This window comes from Puma concolor, chromosome A3 (genome assembly GCF_028749965.1).
Source record: "Puma concolor isolate L17-30 chromosome A3, mPumCon1.1.hap2, whole genome shotgun sequence".
NCBI lineage: Eukaryota > Metazoa > Chordata > Mammalia > Carnivora > Felidae > Puma > Puma concolor.
The window spans coordinates 115,485,437-115,501,196 of record NC_141669.1 but is presented as its reverse complement, the minus strand read 5'-3'; the positions used below and the strand labels follow the sequence as shown (position 1 = coordinate 115,501,196).

General features: G+C 52.2%; 1 protein-coding gene and 1 long non-coding RNA gene across 2 annotated transcripts in view; one reads left to right on the top strand and one right to left on the bottom strand.

Moving 5' to 3' along the window:
- Positions 1-13,364, top strand: part of LOC147582708 (uncharacterized) — a 61,782-nt gene extending 48,418 nt beyond the window's left edge. The window contains exons 6-7 of the long non-coding RNA XR_015249440.1: positions 6,027-6,126; positions 10,446-13,364. This is a non-coding gene — a long non-coding RNA (uncharacterized LOC147582708). The remainder of the gene's footprint in view (positions 1-6,026; positions 6,127-10,445) is intronic.
- LOC112869699 (vomeromodulin-like) overlaps positions 1-15,760 on the bottom strand; it is a 288,979-nt gene that overhangs the window by 168,557 nt on the left and 104,662 nt on the right. The window lies entirely within an intron of this gene.

Sequence of the window (15,760 nt, the reverse complement as noted above, 5' to 3'; positions counted from 1 at the left end):
CTGGAGCCTGCTTCGGAGTCTGTGTCTCCCTCTCTCTCTGCTCCTCCCCTGCTCGCAGTCTGTCTCTCAAAAATAAGTAGAAAACATTAAAAAAAAAGATGAAAAATAAATAAACAAATAAACAAATAAGGACTTCAGATACAATTATCTGGTGAAGACCACTGGAGAATGAAACCAATACTAAGGAAATGAGAAAGTTTGTCATTTGAGTGTCTAGATCCAACTGTACCTGAAGTCATGTATATCTCTGGACTTTTCGGTTCAAATAAATTTCTTCTTCCTGACTCACACCTTTGTAGGCTCACGTTGGCCTCCTCCCTTCCGATGGCTACTTGAGGGTTCCACCCTATACTTAAAACACTGCAGACCCCGAAGCCAGAGGGAGCCGAGAGTGCATCAGTTTAACCTCCGTGCTGGGAAGTCTGGGGAGCCTGTGGCCCAGAAAAGGAGAAGGACTGTGCAGTGACCTTGGACCCCTCTTATCTTCCTCTTTTCTTGTATGGCTTTCAGTTTTGTTGGAATTTTCTAATTTGGGCAATAGCCTTAGAAAAAGAAAAGATTAGGGGCGCCTGTGTGGCTCAGTCAGTTAAGCATCCAATTCTTAATTTTGGCTCAGGTCATGATCTCACGGTGCGTGGGTTCGAGCCTCATGTCAGGCTCTGGGCAGACAGTACGGAGCCTGCTTGGGATTTTCTCTCTCTCCCTCTCTTTCTCAGCCCTTCCCCCGCTCATGCTCTCCCTCTCTCTCTCAAAATAAATAAATAAACATAAAAAAAGATTAAACAAAATTACTTAGGAAGCATGTTTAACGTACAGGTACTTGAGTCTCATCCTTAGCTAATTTGGGTCAGGGGTTCCTGGAGCCCCAAGGGGGTCCGTGTCTAGGCTACCCCCGGGGGTGGGGGGCGGTTGACCAGAAACGAAAACACCTGGACTGGATGACTCACTCAGAGGTGTCTTGTACCTTGATTCCTATGGCCTACCTATGACCCTTCCCCAACCTCTGGAGCCCCAGCTCAGCCTAGACATGACCGGAACAAGCCTATAGCTCATGTGCACAGCACCCTACAGTGTAGTCTCTCTTGTAGAAGCTGGTATGAGACCCATACCAACAGACGATGGACAGTAACAACTGCCATTTATTGGGCACCTACTTTGTACGGTGCTTTGACTTCATCTGGTTTCGTCTCCCCAGCGGATTTGCGGGGCGTGTTACTGCCCCGTTTCTCGGATGAGGAGCGTGGGGCTGGGGCAGGAAAGACAACTTGCTCGAAGCCGGGACAGGAGAGGGCAGGGCTGGGAAATGGTAACCCACCGATTGAGAGCGGCTGTTCCAGGTGCGGCCTCTTGGGAGAAGCAGCGAGTCCCCCTTTTCTGCCCAAGTGCCCTGCACCCGGTAGAGGCAGGGGAGTGTCCGGCAGCTGCTGGGTGCCTGGTGCTGGGCTCGATGCTTTCGGGGCACTTACCCCAGCTAGTCCTCACGACCACCCTGTGAGGAGGTTTTGGGAGCCCCATTACCAGTTGAGGAAACTGAGGTTCAGAGAAAGGAGGTGGCTTGCCCTGGCTTTACAAAGACAGGAACTGGTCATCTGGGTCCCCAGGGAAGATCCCTCCACCCCTGTCACACTGAGGCCAGCTGGCGGGGCGGGAGAGCCCTGGAGCTTGAATATCCTGTTTATCCCTCAGCCTCTGCTGTTTGAGTTGGTTGTAACGCCTGGTGCCCTGGGCCTGTGTCAACCCGGAACAGGCCCCAGGAAACGCCAATGGGTGCCACTTGGCATCAGGCTGGGGAGCCCTGGCAGAGGGCTCAGGAGCATCCCGTGTGTCTCCTCTGTTCCCCCACCTGCCACTCAGTAAGGACCCGGCGGCCTGTCCTTCAAGCAAACGTGGCCCGGGCGAGGGTGGGATAGGACTGGTGGCTGGGGACCTAGCTCTCCTCATGCTGACCGTGGTGCTACCATTAGAGCATGAGCAGGGTGGCGGCCCAGGTCCCCAAGCTGGGGCGGGGACCTGGAGAACCCAATAGAGCTGTGCTGGGTGGCCTTGGACCAGTCATCAGACCCCCCCCGCCTCGCCTGACACCTAGTTCTGCCAACGTGGGGCCCCTCTTCCTCCGGCCATGGGGCACAGCCCTGAAATCCCTGAAGAGAGTTTTTCCCGCCCCAGGAACACAGCCCAGAAGGCCGAATGTGTCGTAAAGACCTCAGGCCTCAGTTTCCTTGTCTGTAACATGGGATAAACACCCCCGTGCCTGGATCCCAGGGGCAAAGTGGAAATCAAAAAGGTGCCGAGGGGGCTCTGAGGGTGGTGGTCAGAGCCTGGCTCGGGGCTTGGGCAGGCCTGGCTTCGAACCCCCTGTCTCTGCCTGTTGCTGGCTGAATGACCTGGATAAGGGGTGTCGTCTCTGGAAGCCTCAGGTTCCCAATCTGTGAAATGGGACTAACAGCGGGACTTACCCGCCAGGGGTGTTGTTGAGGATGAGGAGGGTAACCCGTGTGGAAGGGTTAGCACGAGGTAGGCCCTCGACACATGGTAACAGCAGTGATGAGGGTGATTATCGTTATTGCTGGTTTCTGGTCCCTTCACTCCTGTCCACCTCGGTTTTCCCGTCTGCACGCAGCCCTGCCACCACGGGGTTAGTGACAAGGCTAAAGGAGACAGTGCGTCCGATAGGCTTCATGCTCACCTAACGGCGGCTGTGCCTCTTCTTTTTGTGTGCAGTGAGGTCCTGATGAGCTGAAATGGGTTCAGGCCCCCCGTATGCCAGTGCCCACCAGTCCTGGCTCCCTGGGCCGCTGGTGTGTGGCTCGTGCATTTCCTCACTGGGCCTCAGTTTCCCCTTCCGGGCCAATTTAGGGAGGTCTGAGAACTCTGGTCTCATGCACGACTTTGACTGATCGCAGGGCTCGATGGAACATTCTGCTGAGATGGCCTCTGAGGCAGCTCCGGGGCTTGGAGGGGATGGTTGGCGAGTGATGTCTGCCACCTTTCAGGACGGGCAAGAGGAGCCTGGGTGATCACTAACGGTCCCTCCGGCTTGGCCTGAGCACATCTGCGTTGAGTTGGCCTTGGTTGTGTGTCTCAGTCTTTCCCCTTGTTGACTGTGTGACAGCAGGCCAGTGCCCTAACCTCTCTGAGCCTCTGTTATTTTTAGCATAAAGTGAGAATCAGAATGGTCTCTACCTCAGAAGAGCTGCTAGCGGGGGGCCAGAGGAGGAAATGGCAGTGGAGAGCCCAGCTCAGCTCCTGCTGGAGGTGTTCCATGGGTAACAGTTACCATCTTCGTTATTATTGCTACAGTAAACAGTAGCGAGGGGTGATGCAGCACAGTGTGTAGGAGCCCAGGGAAATTGGGAGGGTGACAAGGGACAGTGTGGGAGCATGACAAAGGACACAACAGGCCTGGGCTTAAATCCTCCCCCGGCCATTTACCAGCCCTGTGACCTTACCCTCCCAGAGACTCAGCCTTCTCATCTCTTAAGTGGGCACAATAAGTGTGCCTACCTCCCAGGACCAGTCTGAAAAGGAGACAAGGTAACATGTGTACAGCCTGTAAGCGCTTTTGAAAGATGTGTGGTTCTCATCCTCCCTCTAGAATGGAAGCTCCAGAAGGCAGGGATTCTTTAAAAAAAAAACTTTTTTTTTTTTTAACATATATTTATTTTTGAGAGACAGAGTGAGACAGAGTGCAAGCCGGGGAGAGTCAGAGAGGGAGACACAGAATCCGCAGCAGGCTCCAGGCTCTGGGCTGTCAGCACAGCTCAAACTCGCGAACAGTGAGACCATGGCCTGAGCTGAAGTCGGACGCTTAACCAACTGAGCCACCCAGGCGCCCCGCTGTTATTATTTCTACACACAGGTCAAGGACTTCGCCCACAGGTGGCTCCTCCAAAGGAGAGCCATGGCTCTCTGTCTGCTAGTACTTTCCACGCGTATCTGCCTCTCCCCAGAGGTTATGGCACAACCCACCTCTCCTTTCTCGCTCTGGCCCCTGCTTGCTGACCTGCTTGGTGGCCCTTGGGCTGCAGAGTGGCCTTGAGCATGGGCTTGGCTGGCCAGGCCCACTTCTCCCCTCAGCTGTGCGGCCTTGGGTCTCCCTGGCCTCTCTGCTCTGGGTGCTAATGCTGGGCTTAGTGTTTCTCTGGTCTGCTGTGATGTCTGAGGACGTCAGTCTGGGGCTGGCACAATGCTGGGGTGCTGTATCAGTGTCCCCTCCCAGCCAAGCAAACGATCTCCAGACCCTCAGGACACGGGTGTGAGGGGGCACGCAAAGGGCCTTTGGTGGTGGCCGGGGAGGTCGGTCCCCTCCGAGGCCACCTGAGGTCCAGGCCGCTCGTCCGAGCCATCCCGGAAACAGAAACAGTGACGGCTCCTCTTGTGTATTCTGTCCCCTCTGTCCCCTCTCCAGGGGACAGGCAGTCTCCACGCATGGCAGGTATTTGCCTTTCGGGGACAAGGGCCCCAGCCTTGAGGGTCGTGGGATGAATTTCTCATTGAAAATCTCCAGTGAGGCATTAAGGATTAGCTGGCTGTCTCAAGCCTGGGACGTGCTACCTCGGTGTGACTACTAATCTCCACCGTGGCAGCTTCCTGGTCCCACTGACCCAGCCCTTAACCTCTGAGCTGGTATCTTTTTCCCAACATGGCTCAATTCCCTGGCAAGAAAGGTCCTAAAAGGTCATCCAGCTCACTGAGACCAGACAGGGGGAGCGGTGGGGCTGAGGTTGCAGAGGGGTGGGGCCTGGGGGCTGGGCTGAGGCTCCCCCTCTCCACCCCTTCCTCAGGCGATGATGGCTGCAGAGATGTGCACCCACTCATCCACCCAGTGAAATTCCTTTATTTTACTGGAAAAGACTGAAAGGATTGTCCTTTTTCCTTTGAAATCAGTCAGGTGCGAATAATTCATCCAATTTACAATAGGCCCCCAGTTTCCCACACTTGAACTACCCACTCAGGAATTCTTGGCAAACAAGAGGGATCCAAGTGACAAATGTTTTCCCATGTATTGTCATTTTCACGACTGCTAAATGTAACAGTGAACAAAGTTGTCATGATGTCACAGTCTGAAGACCTTTAATTACACATGTTGGGATCCTGACGTTGGTTTTCTTTTCCTGATTTTAGAGAAAACACATTTTGTTTTTTCAGCTCTCAAACATTTCCCTCATTCGTTCACTCCCTCGTTCGTTCATTCATGTAACAAATGTAAGTTGTTTTGAGCTGGGACCACTCTTCCATTTGATCACCATTTATTGGGCACCTCCTGAATACCACACCCTGTGTTGCAGTCAAAGATGAACTTGTTCCAGAGACGGGCCACCCTGTGGGGCAGTAGGTGAGCCCCTGCCATCACTCATGAGTGGCAGGAAATTATAGTGTCATAGGTACTCACTCCCCCCAGACAACCAGAGGCAGGTGCTATTTTGTTCCCATTTTATAGACAAGGAAGCTGAGGCACAGAGAGGCCAAGTGAATAGCTCAGGGTCACTCACAGTGAGTACTTGGGATCAGAGCCCAGGTAGCCTTGTCCCAGAGTCCATGCTCCGAGCCTCTCACACCACACACTCGTTTATATCCTGGTAACTCACACCCCCTTGGCCTGTGGGAGCCCGTCACGGGTGGGGGAAGCGCTCGGATTCGTGTCTCTTCCCTAGCACCACCCAGCCCAAGGTCGGTGTCAGAGGAAGCACTCATTAAAATGTGTTAGTTGGAGGAACGTGGACTGGAGCTCCTTCAGGTCACGGCTCATGGCTCATGGCTCCGCCATCATTGTGCGTCCGGCAGTCAGCTGTGGCCTGGCTTGCAGTGGGTCCCCATAAACACTGTAGTGCATTAGAATGCAAAGAACAGGGTAACGGACAGGCTGGCCATCTGGCCGAATAGATAAATGTAGGGGATGAGATCCAGAGTCCAGCGAGAAGATTCCAGAAACCTATGCCTCCCTCTCCGGTCCATCCTCCCATCCCTTCATCCATTCATTCATCCCATATTTATGGAGCTTCTATTCTGGCCCTGCCCCACGCCAGGTGCTGCGCCCCAGAGAGCACTCGTGTGTGCGTCTACCCTCAGACCCCACCAGAGTGTGGAGGCAAACATACCCGCCTGTGATTACTCTCCACGAAGCAGGTAACATACTTGAACATGTTCTGTGCTTTGAAAACCCCTGCAGATGGTCAGAATATTTCCTCCTGAGGCTTCGCTGCTGTCCCTGACACAGAGCCTGGTCCTGGTGAAGGCCTTTCATAAACAGAATCGCGTTGAACTGAGCCTTTTGAGACTTGAACGAAATGATAAGACATTATGGTACAGGTGGAGACAGAGAAGACAGAAAACAAACACTGGCATAATCCCCAAGCCTGGGGTGGCTTTGAGTATGTTTATCTTGCAGGGACTTGTAGTAATTGACCAGACCTCAGTTTAAGTCCTAACCCTCCTACTTCCTAGCTGTGTGACCTTAGGCAAGTTACATCACCTCTCTGAGCCTCCAATACTCATTTGCAAAATAGAAATCACCCGAAGGCCAATTTGCTGACACTGGCGTGAGGATTAGGTGAGGTTTAAGCCCCTCAGCACAGGGCCTGGCACATAGTAAGTGCTCAGTTAAGATAGGCCTGCAATGCCTGCCTGGGAGAAGGGTGGAGGGTCTCTGTCCCGACCCTGCTTCTTACCAGCTCTGTGATTTTAGGCAAGGTAAGTCAGTTCTTCGAACCTTCTCTCTAAAACCAGGTGCCGATCCTGGCAAGGAGGGACTGGGGGTAATTAAGTGAGAGAAGGCAGAGTTCCAGAACACTAGGTAGAGGCCGCCCAGGTAAAAGAGGAGGAGAAAGTATGGAGAAAACAGCGAGCTGCCTGCCTTTCCTCACAGGACCTAGGTCCAGTGGGATCTCCGCTTACCACCCTGCTCAGGCTCTCTGTTTCTTCTGGATCATCCCCAGGACTTCCTCTCTGGCCTCCTGAACCTGCTTTGCATCAACTCCTCCCAGTGCCCAGAGCTAGGTCTGAGGATGTCACACCCAGACAGATCCCCCCCCCCCCCATTCCTTCAGGGCACCCCTTCTATGAAGCCCTCACTGGCACACTTAGCCGGCACTTCTCACTCGTAGGTTTTGAACAGGTGTCTTCCTTGCATGCGCGTGCGTGCACACACACACAGACACACACGATTGTCAACTCGGGGAGGTCAAGGTCTGTCTGGGATTCATTTCATTTCCCGGCCATGTCTGACGCAGAGTGAGTGGAGATGCGTTTGTCAATTGCATCCATCAGGGTTATTTGGGTTGCTGGGAATGGGAAGCACAACCCAAACTGCCTTAGGTGTGAAAGGGAGTCCTTGCTCACATAACCTGAAGGTCCACGGGTTTCAGGCGCGGCTGAATCCAAGTGCTCAAAGGAATCTTCGGGACCGCGCTCCTCTTCGCGACGTGGTCTGTTTTCTTCACTGGCTTCTTTCTCAAACTAGCTCCCCGTTAAAGGTGGCAGGAACAGCTAGCTGCTGGCAGCTCCAGGTCCGCACCCTGTCTTAACAACCGTAGCAGAAAGAGGGTGTTTCTTCCCTGAGATTCCTTCAAAGTCTCGGGCTGACCCCCGTTGGCCCAGTTGGGGTTACATGCTGGGCTCTGAACAAACCGCAGTGGCTGGGGTGCAGGAACAGGGACTGGCCGGTAGGAACACACCCCGGGGGGGGGGGAGGAGGAAGAGCTGCAATGTTTAGAGGCAGGAGGACTGTGGGGGGCGGCGGGGGGGGGAACCAAAGGAAGAACTAATTTCAAGGAGGAGGAAATAGCGTCTGTGTTGGGGCCACGTAGGATGAAGCCGACTAGGGTCCACAGAGTTCCTCCACGTTGAAATTGTTGAGGACACTGTTGGAGCTGGGCTGTGGGGTGACGGATGGAAGCCAGGTGGGGAGGGGGCTGGCCGCGCCCCCCACGCGCCTGCTGCTCAGTGGGTGACACAGGGACCGGCAGCCTCAGCCTCTGCAGGGAGCTTGTGGGAATGCATACTCTCAGGCCCGGACCAACCCCGCCAGGACCCACAGCTTCACCAGAGCCCAGGGAGGCAGCCCGGCTCAGCTCTGGGGAAGCTGGTTGTGAGGGGGGAGAGGGAGGGAGGGAGGGAGCCGGAGGGGGTGTGGTGTCAATGGAAAGGGCCTCGATTCCTCCCAAGGAGGGGCAGGCTGGGGTGTGTTTGGTTGTGTGCTCTTAACAATGAAAGAAATAATTAACTTTCTGTTCACAAGGTGAAACCTCATTAGTATTTTGCAGGACACGATTCCATGTTTGCATGAATCAGATTCACAGCAAATGTGACCCGACTGTATTTGTTGCCTGAAAGAATAAATGTTCCCGAGAGCTTCCTGCTCCGCTTCCTTTGGCAACTGGAGGCCCCTCCAGGCTTGTTTATTGCTGGACCGAGGACACCAGGTGCCCGGGGGCACAGCAGAGACTTGGGGAGAACGCTGAAGGCCACTCCGCTTCCCCCTCTCTCCCTTCTTTGTCCCTCCATCTGGCTCCACGCAGCTCTCCTCCAGGCCCACAGGCGCCTCGTGTGGTTCGCAAATACGGTGCTGGAGAAGGCGGCCGAGAGAATGAATACTGTCATATGTGTTGCTGGGCCAGAATGGCCTTGTGAGCCACACCTGTCAGTGCATCCTCAGGCCATGGGTCCGTGTGACATGAGGGAGGCCTCGAGAGGCTTGAGGTCTGGGGTCGCTTTGTGCAGGGTGTGGGGAGACCCATGGAGACCTGGGGCCCTCCTGTCCCTGGGGGTTCCTCTGCCCCAACTCTGGCACCTCCAGAACGGGGTCTCTTGGCTGCCACACTGTGAGTCACAGAACCGGGGGTGGCAAAGGGGCTTGGCTTCATGCATCCCAATTGCTTGTGCACCAGTGGGGAAACTGAGGCCAGAGCATGAGGGAGATGTAGGCCGGGACAAGAATCTAGGGCATCTCTCTCCTCTGAGGTTTTGGATACCTCCTACTACTCTCTGCCAGGAGACCTGGCTTTGAATTTCACTCTGCCTCCATCTAGCTGGGTGGAAATGGGACAGGCAGCTAGCCTCTCTGAGCCTCAGTTTCTTCATCTGCAAAAAAAGGATATTAATGGCCACCTCCCAAGGTGGTTGTGAGGACCGCATGAAGTGATTCATGTAAGGTGCGGAGCACAGGGCTGGGCACGGAATAAAAACAAATAGCTAAGGTCTATTAAACTATCATAATGTTACTGCTATTATTAGCCCCACTTTTCAGATGGGGAGACTGAGGCACAGACAGGTTAAGTATCTTAGTGGGCTGAAGGAACTGGGATTTGAGCCCAAGTATTATGACTCTCTAGTCCTCACATTTGGTCATGTCACTTCTCTGAGCCTCGGTGTCCCCATATATAAAATGGAGCTAGTGATACTGATCTTGAGGGATGGCTTTGAAAATTAAGATCATGAAAGTCCCGTGCCCAGCGGGGTGCCTGGCGTCAAAAATGCTGCTTTACATAAGGATCTTCAGGCTTCAGGGTAGGAAGCATGGATTAGCAGGGGCATGGCTCCACCTTGTGGTGTCGTCTGGGGACTGCACCCCCATCACCCGGCTGTCCCGCCAGTCTGTTCTTACTCCTTCCGGAGGTGGAGGGATGGGGGCGAGGGGGCAGCTGAAGCTCATGCAGTTTCCACCCCTGTGATTGCAGGGGCTTCTCTCTGGGGATCAGGGGTGACGCGGAGGGTTTGACTGCGGGTTCTCACACCCCCTTGAAGTTTTCAATCCACATCTCTGCATGGTTGCTCCGTTGGCCTCATTGGTTTTAGACTGTTACCCGGTGGAGGCAGCTTGCTACGCAGTCCCAGCCTCTGCACTGCCGCTTTCTTCATGAAGTTTTTTTTTTTGTTAAAAAAATTTTTTTTAACGTTTATTTATTTTTGAGACAGAGAGAGAGCATGAACGGGGGAGGGGCAGAGATAGAGGGAGACACAGAATCAGAAGCAGGCTCCAGGCTCTGAGCCATCAGCCCAGAGCCTGACGCGGGGCTCGAACTCACGGACCGTGAGATCGTGACCTGAGCCGAAGTCGGACGCTCAACCGACTGAGCCACCCAGGCGCCCCTCTTCATGAAGTTTTTTAGGGTTACCCTATGAGATAGGGGCTATTCTCACTCCCGTTTTGCAGAAGACAAAACTGAGGTTCAGAGAGTCGGTGGAAGGGCAGGATTTGAACTCAGGTCTAGCTGACTCCAAAGTTGCACCAAAGAACTGTGACAGGGGCCGCCCACTCCCTGTCACAGCCTTATCATGAGGGTCTCATGCAAAACAAGGGTCAGGGCTTCAGTGATGTGGGACCTACCGGCCTGACATTCCTGCTCCTTCCCACCCATCAGGAAGATAGGTTCCCTCTGAGGCCCGGATTCTGACCTTCCAGGATTCTAAACGTGTGTTCTCTTGTTCCTCAATTTTATTTTTTCCAGGCAGATCCTGAAGTGTATCTTAAACCTGAAAAAGTGGCTTTGGAGCAAATTCGTTATACAGGAGAGGAAAGCAGAGGACAGACAAGTGGGAGATGAGGGTACAGGGTCCGAGGGTCCCGGGCAACCTCACTGGTAGCACCCATTGCCTCTGGGCCCTGGAGGGCTTATAGCTCGTCAGCGGCCTGGTATCGTGCGTCTTACGGGAATGCTGTGGCCCTACTTACCCGGCAGAAGATGGCCCCAGCTTCAGCGGCCAGCGACAATGCTCAAACCCTCAGCTGTACGGCAGACCTACCTCCTGATGGGGGCGCCATGTTCACAGCCCGGTCTTCCCCCACTGGAACTCCATTCCTTTGGTTCAGTTCTTAGAGACTCCCCTGCCATAACCAGCCCCATGCTGACCTACCTTCCTGGAGAGGTACTCCGTCTTCCAGCACATCCAAGCCCAAGCCCAACAAAGGGACTGTTGGCAGTTCGGCTGTGGCAGATCATCAAGTGACGGTCTCTCGAGATGGGGCCAGAGTTCCACAGTGACTCTCTGGGGTTTAAACATCCTTACTGGAGTCCCCGCAAGGTGCCATGCCGATCCTGCAGATAGGAGGACCACTGGGCCTCTGCAACTGGCAACAAAGAGAGACATGAAAAGTTGTCACTGTGAAGCAGGCCTGTGGTAGCACATGGGAGAGGACAAGAGCGGAGGCCGGAGAGGCCCCTGGAAAAACCATGGCCACTACAGGCCTCTCCGGCCTTTGGCCTTGTCCTCTCCTATGTCCCCAACACTCATCGTTGAGGGAAAGGCTTTCAGAAACTGTGCATATTTTACAGATGGGACAGGAGAGGCCCAGAGAGAGGAAAGATCTGGTATAAGGTCACCTGGAGAGCTAGTAGCTGAACTGTGGCTTGAACTCAGGTCTCAGGATGCCGAGGCCAGGGCTTTCTCTGGCCATCTTCCCTGGTTTTCGGCACAACCACGGAGGAATCCCAGGGAAGCCACTAGAGGCCTCTCAGATGAGTCAGGCCGTCCCTGGCTCTCCAGGGCGACTACAGGCTGCCCCTTCCTGCTTGAAGGGGATCGCGTCTCTTCCCCTGTCTTTTGCTGGGGACCCAATCTTGGTGAGAAACCTAGAGGAGACGGAGGTGGCCTGAGGCAAGCTATGATGATAGTCCTGAAGTCTGGCCAGGACAGCTCTCCTTTGTCCACTGCTCCTGTCTTCTCCCTTCCTTCCCCCACCCCTCAGCATAGGGGATTTGAGAAATAGAATGAAAACACAACGGTGTAATAAAAAAACAAAAACAAACAACAACAACAACAACAAAACCTTCCTGAGGTGCCTGGGTGGCTCAGTCAGTTGAGTGTCCAACTTTTGATTTCAGCTCAGGTCATGATCTCACGGTTCATGGGTTTGAAGCCTGTGTTGGGTTCTACACTGACAACATGGTGCCTGCTTGGAATATTCTCTCTCCCCCTCTCTCTGCCCTTTCCCTGCTCACTCTTTCTCTCCCTCTCAAAATAAAGAATAAAATAAAACTTAAAAAAAAAAAAAAAACCTCCTTTAAGACTCAGAGATCACTTGGCTTTATTGGAGAGCTTCTCACAATAGAGTTGTGCAATATCCCGGGAATCTCACCACGATGCTTTTCACCAAAGTGAGACAGCCTGGAAACTTACATATAATACTAAGAACAACCTCACTTTAACACCAAGAGAATGGGCTAGCCCAGAAACCCAACGGTAATACCTTCACTATGGAATGAGATATCCCGATAGCTGACCACAACAGTGAAATATTTGAGGAACCCCATGATAGAAGTCTTCCCTATGGGGTAGGATATTCCAGGAACCCCACAACACTGATCATTATGGAGTAGAGAATTTCAGCAATTTCCCTGAAGTACTATTACAGAGTGAGTGAATTTCTTGACAATACTCTTCACCATGGAGTAGGTTAGTTCAGGAGCTCTATTTCAATGCTGATGCTTGCGGAGTGGGCTATCCCCAGAACTCCGCTCCTACATTGATCATTATGGAATGGGCTGCTTCAGGAAAATCTATAACAAGGATCACGATGGAATAGGAGAACCTAGAATTCAAATCTAACATTAATCACTATGGAGCAGGCTATCTCAGGAACCCCACTGGTCACTGTGGCATTGCTTATCCAAAAACCCAGCTTTAGTGCTCCTTATGGATCAAAATATGGATTCTGTGTCAGGGAGGCTCTCCATGGCCCCAGAGCCCATGCTTTCAGAGCCCTTGAGAAAGGACTGCTCAACACTGAAGAAGGCAATGAGGTTGGGAAACAATGGGGGTGGAGATGAGAAGAAAAAACTTACTTTCAATCAGCCAGTTAATGAAAGAGGCCGGGAAGTGTTTGTCCTGGGAAAAACTGGAAAGCCTCCATTAATTGAGCACCATCTGCATGCCAGGCCCCAAGCCTCTCATTTGATCCTTACAACAAACTTGCCATAGAGGGATTATAGACAAGAAAAAGGAGACTTGGAGATGTGAACTGCTTTGCCCAGGTCTTACAGTGAGCTGGTGGCAGAGCTGTTCTTACAATCTGGATTCCCAACTCTGAGTCTGGGCAGTTGAGTGCTGGAAGGCATGGGGGCTGTTGTTCCCAAGGTCCCTGAAGGTCCTACTTTGTGGAACAAATCATATTCCTCATAATCAGAACTTCCCATGAGTCGGGGTGCTGGCTGGACCATGTTCATGTTTAGAAGAAGCTCAGAAAGAGGGATGCAGGAGAGGTCACCATGGGCCACTCCCCCAGCATGGACCACTTCTCCACCGTGGACCACTTCTCACTTCTCCAGCCTGGACCCCACATATTGTGATCCTAAGTAACTAACCTGATTGTTTATTTTATGGATATAAATCCAGGGGAAAGGGGAATAAACCACTAAGTTTTGAATCTCTACTCTGGAACCAGACATCTTCTCATCTAATCATTGTACTATAGTTCATACATGTCAAAAAACCATAGATTAAGATACACATGATCTTAATGTGCCACTAGGAATTTTTTTTTAATCGCCAACTATGGGATACCATTGAATATAAGACATATGTCAACTTCAGAAATGGTACAATGTGGGGGAAATGTGTGTCTTGGAATTGATGAGCTATGATCACTTCATATGGGTCTGATAATCACTCTCATCTGACAGATGAGAGAACTGAGGCATGGAGAGCTAAGGCCATGTGCCCAAGGTTGCACAGTCAAGCAGCAGCCAAGCCTGCCTCTCTTGACAGGGCAGCTGTGGCACATTTGCCTGACAGAGAAGACCAGTGAGTGATGGGGTGGGGCCACCACCCAGCTAGTCTCAAATGTGAAGGTTTGGCTAATCTCAGAAGATTCTCAGGAGAGAACTTGCTGATTTTACCTGAAAGTCCAGGCAGTAATAAGGCTCAGACGATGTGGGCACTTGGGTGAGAGCAGAGTAAATGTTCCTAAATAACTTGAGTGAGTGGACGTCTGAAGGAGAGAGAGGGACAGAGGTGGCAGTGGGCGGGAGGACAAGAGGAGACACAAGAGATCAAATTGAAATACAGACTCAGAACCTCCTTTGTCCTTGTCATACACAGACTTATCCAGAAGGGGGAGGTAATTCCCAAATTGCTGGAAAATACATCATAGGCCCAGAGCCCTACCGTCTTCCAGCACAAGAGAGTGGAACATTCTTAACTTGGCACATAACAATCCGTCCATCCATCCCTTTATCTGTCTGTACACCCATCCATTATCCTTCATCTTTCCCGCTTCTCTTATATCCATCCATCATTTATACAGTCTCCTATTCTTCCATCCATTCACCCATACATCTAAATTCCCTTTCCTTCATTCTTCCTTCTTTCCATACTTTTTCCATCATATTCTGTCCATACCTCCTTGTATTTATCCAGCCACTCATCCATTCTTCTATCCACCCATACTATCATACATGGTTTCATTTTTCTATTTTACTATTCGTTAATACTTCCGCCCCTTGGGGCGCCTGGGTGGCGCAGTCGGTTAAGCGTCCGACTTCAGCCAGGTCACGATCTTGCGGTCCGGGAGTTCGAGCCCCGCGTCGGGCTCTGGGCTGATGGCTCAGAGCCTGGAGCCTGTTTCCGATTCTGTGTCTCCCTCTCTCTCTGCCCCTCGCCCGTTCATGCTCTGTCTCTCTCTGTCCCAAAAATAAATAAACGTTGAAAAAAAAAATTAAAAAAAAAAATACTTCCGCCCCTTGTTCTGTCATCCATCCACATTCTCCCCTTTCATTTCCAGTTCATACTCCAACAAAGTATATATGGAGTGCCTGCTCTGTGCCCAAGTAGGAGCTATAAGACAAACACAAGAAAGACTACGACAGAGTCCCTCCCCTCAAGGAGCTTTTGTTCTAGTGGAAGAAACCAACAGTTACTATACAATATGATAAGCGTGATGGATACGTGCGCACAAGGTCGTGACAGTCCTGAGGAGGGAGTCAGTCCACCTGGAGCGATCTGGAAAGACTTTGGAGAAGACAAACTATTGGAGCCACAACTTGAAGGGGTGTGGGATTTTTCCAGGCAGAGGGAGGAGCAAAACTATAAAGTGTGAAAAGGTCCTGGAGTTTATGGGATGTCTGAGATCAGCTGGCTGGAGCAGCAAGATGGGGACAGAGGACAATAAGGCTGGAGCAGGAAAGGCCTTGACTGCCAGCTTTGGGGGTTTGAACTTGATCCTCCTGGTAATGGGAAGCTCCAGAAGATTCTGATCAGAGACAGGAGTCAGAAAAATCTCTCTGAAGCCATGAAGGGGAGAAAACAGGAGTGGGTGGGGTGGCTACTGCAGTGTCTTAGCAAGAGAGCAATGCTCAGGCCCATGGCACATCTTACTTTTCAGAATGCTCAACAGATGGGTGATGCAGAGCCAGAATCAGACAACTGGGCACAGCCGAAATACAGATAAGCAGAGGTCTCTGTGACAGGAGGCTTGGGCCACCCTTCCAGCCCAGCCCAGCCCCTGACGGGCCAGGTACAGAGTGGAGTGATTTTATCAGAGTCTTTTATAAACACGACACAAATCTCCTTCTTCCACAGGTGAAAACGGCTTGGCAACATCAGTCCCCTATTTCTCTCCCCCTTCCCCAGCATCGGGGACGCGGACAAAGGACAGGGCAGCAAAATTCTGGGAGGCTGGAGAGTCCAGGGATAAAACTGCCAGTGTGGACTATCTCTCCCTACCTTGGCCGTCCCTCTGTACCTCTAGCTGATCTATGGGGTCTACCTTTGTCAAACTCACCACGTTGGGTAAGGAGTTCTGCAGGACCCGTTTCAGCATGACTTC